The 10,119-nt window shown below is 36.3% G+C and overlaps 1 pseudogene; it reads left to right on the top strand.

Annotated features, from left to right (window-relative positions):
* The first annotated feature begins 2,423 nt into the window (after nt 1-2,423).
* LOC130501720 (protein ARABIDILLO 2-like) lies at nt 2,424-3,929 on the top strand (annotated as a pseudogene).
* Nucleotides 3,930-10,119: the final 6,190 nt, after the last annotated feature.

Raw genomic sequence — 10,119 nt, 5'->3', positions numbered from 1 at the left:
CTTCGAATCAATGTAGCTAAATCCACTGTGTTTGCAGCAGGTAGAGGGAAGCTGGCTCTTGAGGGTGCGGCAGTAGACTCTGGGCTCTCCATCTCTGCCCTACCTATCAAGTATCTTGGTCTCCCTCTCACCACCCAAAGTAATGACTCGAAGCGACTATGAACCTCTCACGACAAAAATAAGGAACAGGCTCCTGTCATGGACAAGCAAGGCACTCTCCTATGCAGGAAGGTTACTCCTCGTCAAGTCAGTCATAGCAAGCATGACAAACTTCTGGTGTACTGCATTCTGTCTTCCACAGAGTTGCATAGATGAGATCGAAAGCATGTGCTCTGCTTTTCTCTGGAGTGGGTCTCCTAACATAACGACAAAGGCAAAGATCGCGTGGGATGATGTGTGCTGTCCCGTATGAAGAGGGAGGTTTGGGCATTCGTCGAATCCAGGAGGTAAGCACTGTATTCTCATTAAAGCTCATATGGCGATTATTTTCTGAAGCAAAGTCGTTGTGGGCTATCTGGTACAAAGATACTTACTGCGTGATGAGACTCTATGGGATGCAAAGGATACTGGCCTAGGGTCCTGGGCATGGAGGAAGTTATTGAAATTTCGAAATTTGGCAAAAGAGTTCTTATTGATGGAGGTTAAGGATGGTCGTACTGTGCGATTTCTGTGGTCTATCTATGTTTCCTAAGGGCAGACTCATTGAGATTACTGGTGAGATTGGCACACAGAAGCTGGGCATTAGAAGGGATATGAAAATTTGTGAGGTGTTAAGGGATGATGAATGGAGGTTTCGAAGGTGTCGAGATAGACATATCCAGAGCTTAATTACAGATTTACAAGCTTTTCAGCTAAAGCTAACTGATAAGAGATGAAGTGTTATGGAAGCGAGATAATGGAAGCTATGGCACTACGTTTATCTCTTCGGAACTTGGAATCAAACCAGACAGCGAAAAGAGAAGGTTTCATGGAGTAAGATTGTTTGGTTCTCCCAAGGGGTGCCTCGATTCGACTTTATCACCTGGCTTGCAATTAGAGATAGACTATCTACTGGTCACAGATCTAGTCGATGGGGTCAACCGCAACATTGTCTCTTTTGTGGCGAACCTGATGAGACAAGGGATCACCTCTACTTTGCGTGTCCTTATACATTCACTCTCTGGCTGAAGATGGCTGGTAACCTGTTTGGGATCGATCCTGACCCAGACTGGACCACCACGCTGTCTAGACTGTCGACAAGGTCCTACGATCGCCTCACATACATCCTTCTTCGACTGGTCCTGCAAGTCACCATCTACTACATTTGGCGCGAGAGAAACGAAAGGAGGCACCACACCAGCAATAAGACAGTCGAGCAGCTTGCTAAGTTGATCGACAAGACGGTTCGTAATCGTATCACTTCAACTAAGTATTCCACCAATCCAAAGTTGCTGGTCTGATGAGTAGATGGTTCGCAGCTCATGTTTAAGTTTACAGTTTTTCTTTTAACATTCAAACTCTAAACTCCTTATAGCTGTACATATATTCTTTTGCGATGATCAATAAATTTAAAATTTCATCTAAAAAAGGAGGTAATAAAATACTTCTCTTACAAATACAACTGCTCTTGTTATAAGCTCTCTTTTCGTGTCTCTCTCTCTCTCTCTCTCTTTCTCTCTCTCTCTCTCTTCTCTCTCTCTCTCTCTCTCTCTCTCTCTCTCTCTCTCTCTCTCTTCTCTCTCTCTCTCTTCACCTTCATTACCAAGTCCTCAGAGTCTTCTTTATTCTTTCTCTGTTTCTCAGAATAAAGGAAGATAAAGTCCTTCTCTTTTGTTACAGAGGTGATTATTTAACTTGTTTTGATTATTCTCTTTTCATTTTTGATGATCTTAAAATAGTTTTCTGGTCTCTTTGCTTGATAGCGTGTTTTGATTATGACTCGGTATTGAATTTGAATACAAATGACATGGTTTTTTGGTCCTCTAAGTCCTTTTATTGCATATCTATTTGATAGGTTTTTTCTTATAACCACTGTATTTGTTTGTTGAGTATTTTTTTCTGGTTGCAATGTTCAACAAATTGATATTCGTAATTATTACAGAATATTATTAGTTAGGACCGATTTTTTTTTAACTTCTCGATTTAAAAAAAAAATCAATAACAATCGTATTTTCTAAATCTGATTTTGCCTCGCCTAATCCGAATTTCTTTTGAACTATGTAATTTTTTTTGTGATAAAAACTTTAGGATACAAATCTTTTTTTGCTTAATGTACCGCCTAAACCGATTTTTAGAACGCTGATCTATTGTATTAGCAGTTAGTTTCTAGTTTTGGAAACATTGTGTATCTAAATTTGCTTTCATTTTTCTACAGGTTTTGAGTTTTGTAAGCTGAGTAGCTGCAAGAGGACTGTGTAGTAGAGTATATACATCTGATCAAGAATATGAATCCTAGGGTACGTCAGAGAGTTGAGGAAGATGGTGAGGATATGAATCGTAGGGTGGTGCGTCGGAGATTTGATGAAGATGTAGCACCAGAGGTCGAGGGTCTAAGGATTGGACTAGTTTGACTTACGACCTGATGCTTTACGTGTTTACTCTACTGGACAGCCGTAACCGAGCTAGCTTAGCATCTACCTGTGCGACATGGAGAAGCCTCGGTGCTTCTCCTTATCTGTGGAATTCCTTGGATCTTCGCGCTCACAGGTTTGGCCATTTGAGCAGCAGCTTCTCTGGCAAATAGGTGTGCTGAACTTCAGAAGGTTAGGTTTAATGGCCTTGACTCTCATGCTGCCTTGGTTATTCTCAAAGCAAGGAAGCTGCGTGAGATAAGCGGCGAAGGTTGTGAGAACGTAACAGATGCTACATTTTCTATGATCGTTATACGCCACAAAGATCTTGAGAGCCTCCAGCTTGGACCAGGCTTCGGAGAGAGCCATTTGTTGTCCTAAACTTAAATCGCTTCGTCTCTCTGGAATGAGAGATGTTAGCTCCGAGGTGATTATATATTTGGCCCAGCATTGTCCACAGCTCAGTGATGTTGGATTCCTAGATTGTCTGAACATCAACGAAGAAGTTGTTTCTCTTTGCTACCTTGCTGTCACTGGGACGTCAAACATTAACTGGAGAGTTGCAAGTGAGAGTTGGGAGAAGCTTCTGAACTTAACCTGTTTGGACGTCTCGAGAACCAGCATTGACCATGTGGCGGTTCAAGGCTGTTGACATCATCTTAAAGATTGAAAGTTGTGTGTGCTTTAAACTGCACTATGCTTGAAAATGTTGCAGATTCGACCCTGATGAATTCAAAGGAAAGATCTTGATTGCTAAGTTTAACAATACTTTAAACAGGATGGCTTTTCTCTATTATTTGAAGATAACTCGAAGATGCCGAAGGATACAATGCGTTGGCTTGAGTGGAACCTTTCTCGAACGCTTCTACATTTGGCAGAAAAAAACTTAATTGGACTGAACACTTTCTGGCATAACCATGGACCTAAGTTGTTTCTCAGGCTAATGCAAAGCTCACAAGAGGATGTCCAAGAGAGCGCAGCCATAGGTCTTGCATCTTTCATCCATATGGGTGATGACAATGTTAGTATATCAGTTATGTGTAATGGAGGCATCCCAATTCTGTTAAAGTTCGCTAAATCTTGGAAAGAAAGTTTCCAGTCAGAAGCTGCAAGGGCTATTCCAAACCTGTCTTTACATGATAATGCTGCAAAGGCTGTTGCAAGAAGGAGGGGTTGATGTTGTTCTTGGTTAGCAAAGTCTACGAGTAGACTTGTGGCTCAGGAAGCTGCTGGTGCACTGTGGCATCTCTCTCTTGGAGACGCATATAAGGTAAAGTCGTCCCCTTTTAAAGAGTTGTTAAAACTTTTGCTCTCTAGTTAACATTGTAGTTTTTTAATTTATTTTGTATTATAAAGCCATTGTACAAGTTGGATGAGTGAATGTGTTGATGGAGCTTCTCTCTAGATGGTCATATGACTGTGGTCAACTTCTGGTACAGGCTTGCCACCTTTAAACCCTCACATTTTTGTTTTCGCAATGTCATTTTCTTTTGTCAACGATAAATAAGTCATTTAATTGTACCAGACAGCATAACACCATGTCAATAAACTAAAAAGTTATGTGCACACCTGAAATTGACAAAATTAATCAAGCAAGATTAAGAAATTAAGCAAGATGAGTTGATTACATAATATATCACATTTTGAGTTATCGTTACATCTATAGTCACTTTCCACTTATGACACACAGTCACTGAAATTGAGAGACTTTGTTGACAATTTTGCCCTTATTGAGATGAACCGAGAGACTTTGTACTCTCTTTCTCTTTGTGCTATGATAAGGACCACACGATCATAAAAAAGAATATCAATCTAACGGCTCATATTAACTATTTAGTACATCTCAATACAAACTATGTTATTGGACAAAAAACGAAAAAAATTGTGGACATGGACATTGAATATGAAAAATATATGGATAGAAAACCGAAAGTTGTGGACAAGATTTTGTAAAAAAAATTGTGGACATAGATATAGAAAATAGAGAAACATATGTTCTACTGTCTTCTTCAAAACAAACAAACGAAACAATCAAAACTGGAGCAAGATTGTCTTCTTGGTGCTTTCTACTGTCTTCTTCAAAACAAACAAATGAAACCATCAAAATTGAGCTTACTCAATCTCCAAACACATTAAATAAATTAATCAATGAAGCATCTCTGTATAAGATGTATTAGTAGTAACTAGTAAGCCATAAAAATCAACTCTTCATCTTCATTAAGCTTTTAATCAAGGGAAACATATGTTCAAGGTATTGTGGACAGGATTTCTTGAAAAAATGTGTGAACACAGCCTACTAAACTAAAACCATATCAAAAACCTCAAAACTTTCTTCTAAATGAGCTTACATGATTGATGAATCTGAATCGCAGCATTAAGAGGCTCCACAACCATGGCAGTGACAGGGGAGACTCTGTTTCGTTTTGTTTCGTCTCACAGTATCGTGGAGTACTACATCTCTTGAAGTATCCATGGACAAGACAACGCTGGAGAAAACAGCTTCGTCGCCATAGCTGTCGTTACTTTAAGATTGTGTGGACAAAGATTTGTGGACAATGTTGCATTTACCGAAGCATGGATACAAAGAACACATGATACTAGAGGCAATATGACCACCACACGACAGTCAAATATAATCTGTACACGCTTCGAAGGAGCAGAACCTTCCATATTCACTCGGGTTTGGATGAAACAAAGTATCAGTTTACTCTGGCTTTGCTTCTAATGTCCATGCCAAATCCACTGATCCTGTTCAATCAAAACCCATATGAAAATTTCGCATATCTAAAAGATGAAAAACAAAAAAAAGGACAAGCTTTACGCTGTAAACATACACCTCATCGACACAACAATAGTAAGAAACAAAGATAATGAGAATTGTCGTAAGATAGAAACATAGAGAAGGGAAAACGAACCTGAAACGAGTACAGAGGTTTGGAGAAACTCGAGATGGAACTAGAATCGCAACAAATAGGAAATAGTATAAGGGAGCATAACAATCTGATATTTAATTTCAGTGAGATGCAATATCAAAATGATGAGAAGGGAGATGGAGATGAGAGCGAGGCTGAGATACAACTGAAAAAGGCCGTGGAATCGAAGAAGAAAAACCCAGTTTGGAAGAATGACCATACGAAAAAACAACTCTGAGCATGGTGGTGGTGATTGTGGAGAGAGAAAACATGAAGATGTTTCTGTCTTAGGGTTCTTAGTCTTTGTGCCTCTGTAAACATTTGAAATCTGGAGTTTTATGCAGAATTAGGATTCGTGATTTGGTAAAAAGAAAATTAGAGGAGAAATACCATTGTTTGGATGACTAAAGGTTAAAGAGAAATATGATTTGGTCTCTGAATAAAGGGTATTGGTGTCTTTCACACATAATAATATGTGTCTCAAGTGCAATGTAGTTTTAGGTGTAATAACAAAGTCATAAAGTGACTTAAAGAGTAATTTTTTCTTAATACTCTGTCGAGGTCGTATCTTGAAATTTATTATTTGAATCACTAATTTTATATAGTACTATATTTTAAAATATATATATATATATATCTTGTGTATTGAGAAGTACTCAATTTTTTAACGTTGGTTTATCTATCTATCTATATATAATAGCAAACCTGTTTTGCTCTCTTATGATGTCATCATTTTTTTATAGAAAAAAAAAGGGAAAATAGCATAAAAAACCTTCAAAGTGTCACTTACTAGCACTTTAAACCTTGAAGTTTTTTCACTAACACTTTAAACCTTCAAAGTGACAATTGTATCATAAAAAACCTCCAAAGCAAAAAGTTGACCGGTTCAGCAGGTAATTTTTCAAAAATAATTATTTAATTAGTAAAATAAACAAATAAAAATCCAAAAAATAAATAAAAATCGAAACTTTTAATAAAAGTTACAAAAATGAAAAAAAAATCAAAAAAAATAAACTAAAATTTTAGAAAATTAAATAAATATTTATAAAATTAAATAATTTTCTAAAATATTAATAAAATAAAATAACTAAAAATTAATGATAAATAAGTTTAAATTTAAATAGAGAAGAACTAAATGAAAAGTTCACAATTTTTTTTAAAATTGGAAAATAGAAAATTCAAAATTCACTAATGACGATGATGGTTTCTCACATTTAATTTTTTTATTATGTTTTCAATTTTGTGAATTTTATTAAAAGTTTCGACTTTATTCATTTTGAATTTATTTATTTTGTTTATTTTATTATTTAAATAATTATTTTTGAAAAATTACCTGCTGAACCGGTCAACTTTTTGCTTTGGAGGTTTTTTTATGATATAATTGTCATTTTGAAGGTTTAAAGTGTTAGTGAAAAAACTTCAAGGTTTAAAGTGCTAGTAAGTGACACTTTGAAGGTTTTTTATGCGATTTCCCCCAAAAAAAAGTTTGATCTAACGATTGAGTTTTGTCGCTTCATTTAATCTGACGGACATGGTTTTGCTTTAATGACTAAGTGTGACGTCATCCAACTGTTTTAACAAATGTTCCTCTTCTCTAATCGACGTACGCACCTTTTTAGGGTGAACACGGAACGACGCACCTTTTCTACGGTGACCTCTTTTGATAACGGAAGGACGCACCTTTTAAACTGATTAATAGATTGATGTAGTGGTTTGAGTAGTTGTGTGGTGTTCACTGAGAAAGCTTCATTTAAGTCCCAAGGAAAAGATTTGGTTCATCATTATGATCTGCACTAACCGCAGCCATTTCGACAGCCACAATTGATTTCGAATAGATCTTGTCGAGAATCTAAACCGCCACCGCCGTCACCGTTTTGGCGCTGAAGATGCTGCCATGGACGGAATTGTAGAGCCCAAAGTCGAGAAAATAAGATATCGAGCATAGATCATGTCATCTGATGTTGAGGCTCAACTACGATGACAATTTCGAAGCTTCGTCTGTTAAAGCTTCGCTGTTTTAGGATCGGAAGGTTACCGGAGCTATGTATGTCTTCTTTAATCACATTCCTCTCTCGCTAAATCTGTATTTTTAAATTAGTTTAAAATTGAACTTCCGTAATTGATCTAGACGTAGATATATGTTTGATTTAACGAAAATTTCCAAACGTAGAGATGTGATGTTCTTAGGTGTCAGTGAATAGGTTGCAGGGATTCTTGATGTATGCAAAGGAGAAGGCGGTTAACTGGTTCAAATTAATTATCATTCCTTATTTAACATATTGTCTTTTTTCTTTAATCTTTTCCATGTTCTTAACTTCGGTTACACGTTATTTGTCTGATTAGGCTTGTTCCATATCAGTGGCAAGAGAATGAAGATGTCTATGAACAATGATACGCTGTAGTCTGAGTAGGCTTTCTTCTTGTGAATGTGCTTGTTTAATTGTATTGCAGATCCAGCATCATCCCTGGGACAGTGCTGATTATCCTTGCTGGTAGGTTCCCGGTTCACGGGCAAGATAGTTAAAATTACCAACTTCCCTCTGTTTCTCTTTCTATGACTGGTGAGTTTTTCTAATTCTGCCACCTTCTATTATCCATCTTAACCATTCACTACTTGCGTCAGCTGATATGTTTCTTTTTTGTAATTAGCCCATCAAGATCAATGGTGGGCTTGTCCTGAATATCTCTGATGTTAGCCTCGATAACTTTGATGATAAGCATTTTGGAAAGGTAGCAGAGAAGAGAAGAACAAGAAGGGAGAAGAAGAGTGATGGAGCCGTGGATGTATATATCTGAATAATACTTTCCTTTACTACTCTTTGATTGTTAACAGTACAATACTGAACACAAATCCTAAGAGAATTGCTTAAAGATCCAAAACAAACTTCATAAAAGCTCAAAGGAAAAATACAAACGAGTCTACTTTTTTTTTGGCAAGAAACGAGTCTACTATTTATACTAATCAAGTTTATTGTTTTCTGTTACGCTTCAAACTCAAGCTCTCCCTTGTACTTCTTTCCTCTTCCTCTGCGGGCTGCCTTCCCTCTCCATTACGTATACACTCCAAGGTCTATCAGAGTCTTCGAGGCAATTAGAGAGAGAGAGTTAGCAATCTTATTTGCGAAAAGATATATCAACTGTTTTGATGAAAGTATAATACAACTGGTCTCTTCATTCACAGGAAGTGTTGCACAAGGGAAAAGACGACCACAAGGCTGTGGACGGAGTTATGATCAAAGCCATTGTGGTAGTTTCAGAGTTGAAGACTTGCCTTGGCACAAGGTCCTCATTGCACAAGGAACGGAGCGGCATGAGCTTTTCTTTTACGCCACTGCATGAACTTGTTTTCTATTTCAATAACCTTTTATGTGCCCTCACGTATTACTTTTTTTTTGTTCTTGTCCACCTACCAGGGACATATTTTGGCTTGTACATTCTATATATTATGTTTTCACCTTTGGTATAAACAATCTATCTTATTAAATTTGAAATTTCTAGCAATATTTTTCAGTAGATAATAATATTGTTATGTTGAAATTTCAGTGAATCTTCAAGACTGGAATGAGAGCAAAAATAAACGAAATAGCTTTTTCCACAAATCTTTTGTTGTAATGTGATTGATACTGATAATGAAATTGTTATGGAGATCAAAGTCTAAATTAAGAGATTTACATTTATCGGTGGATAGCATTTATTAGTTGAGGGGATTCTGTTTTTGTCGAGCTTTGCTTTGGTCTCTGGTTACATGGTTGCACATGCTAAAAATACTGATTTTAGGTAGAAGAATACAAATTGAATCCTTTTCTTTATCATTGTACATGGGTTTTGCTGCGAGGAGGATGCCATTGGCGAATCTAGAAAAAAAACTTTGTGGGGACATAAAATAATTAAAAGGTGTGTTAAAGAGGAGGTGGGAATTTGAACCCTGGTCTAGGGGAGCAAACTTTTAGTCAAAACCAAATTTGCTACGGAATATATGATATTTCTTAAGCAAAAACATTTATTTATAGATTATTGTGGGGCAGTTGCCTCCTTCCTGGTAAACGTAAGTTCACCACTGGAGGATTCCTTTTTGTCATGCCAACGTCAAGACCTGAAACATGATTTTCTGTAAAATAATCACTTGGAGGGCTCCCAAACTCTAAAAAGAAAGATGTCATAAGTAGGTACCATATATTGGCTGTCTGTCAGCAATTGCTTTGATTCAATACAAAAGGTTGGTATTCCTAATACTGAACATGAACTTCTTGTCTCGGCCAGTCTTTTACAGCATCTCAACCCGATATTCTTAATAAAAATGTATATATATATTTTTCTATAAATTCAATAGTCAATTTATAATTAATTTACTACATACATTTTGCATATTTTTTCTTTTCTTTTGATATTGATTTTATTATTTTAAACTAATATATTCAGCATCTAAATGAAAATTAAAATGTAATAAATATATAAATATATTTTTGAAAATATATATATTCTATGAATATTGAACAATTTAGTTTTAGTAAAGAATTTCCTTAGAACAATTTAGGTCAGAATTCTCTTTATTTTATGATCTAATGGATATACACAACTCTTGTTATGTATGGCGATGTAATCAAAGTTTTTGGTAACTCTTCTTTCTATAGCCATATATTTTAAACAATATATCTTTT

This window comes from Raphanus sativus, unplaced genomic scaffold, assembly GCF_000801105.2.
Source record: "Raphanus sativus cultivar WK10039 unplaced genomic scaffold, ASM80110v3 Scaffold0263, whole genome shotgun sequence".
In the NCBI taxonomy this organism is placed as follows: Eukaryota; Viridiplantae; Streptophyta; class Magnoliopsida; order Brassicales; family Brassicaceae; genus Raphanus; species Raphanus sativus.
Note: the sequence above shows the minus strand (reverse complement) of the source record. Positions and strands in the feature narration are given on the sequence as shown.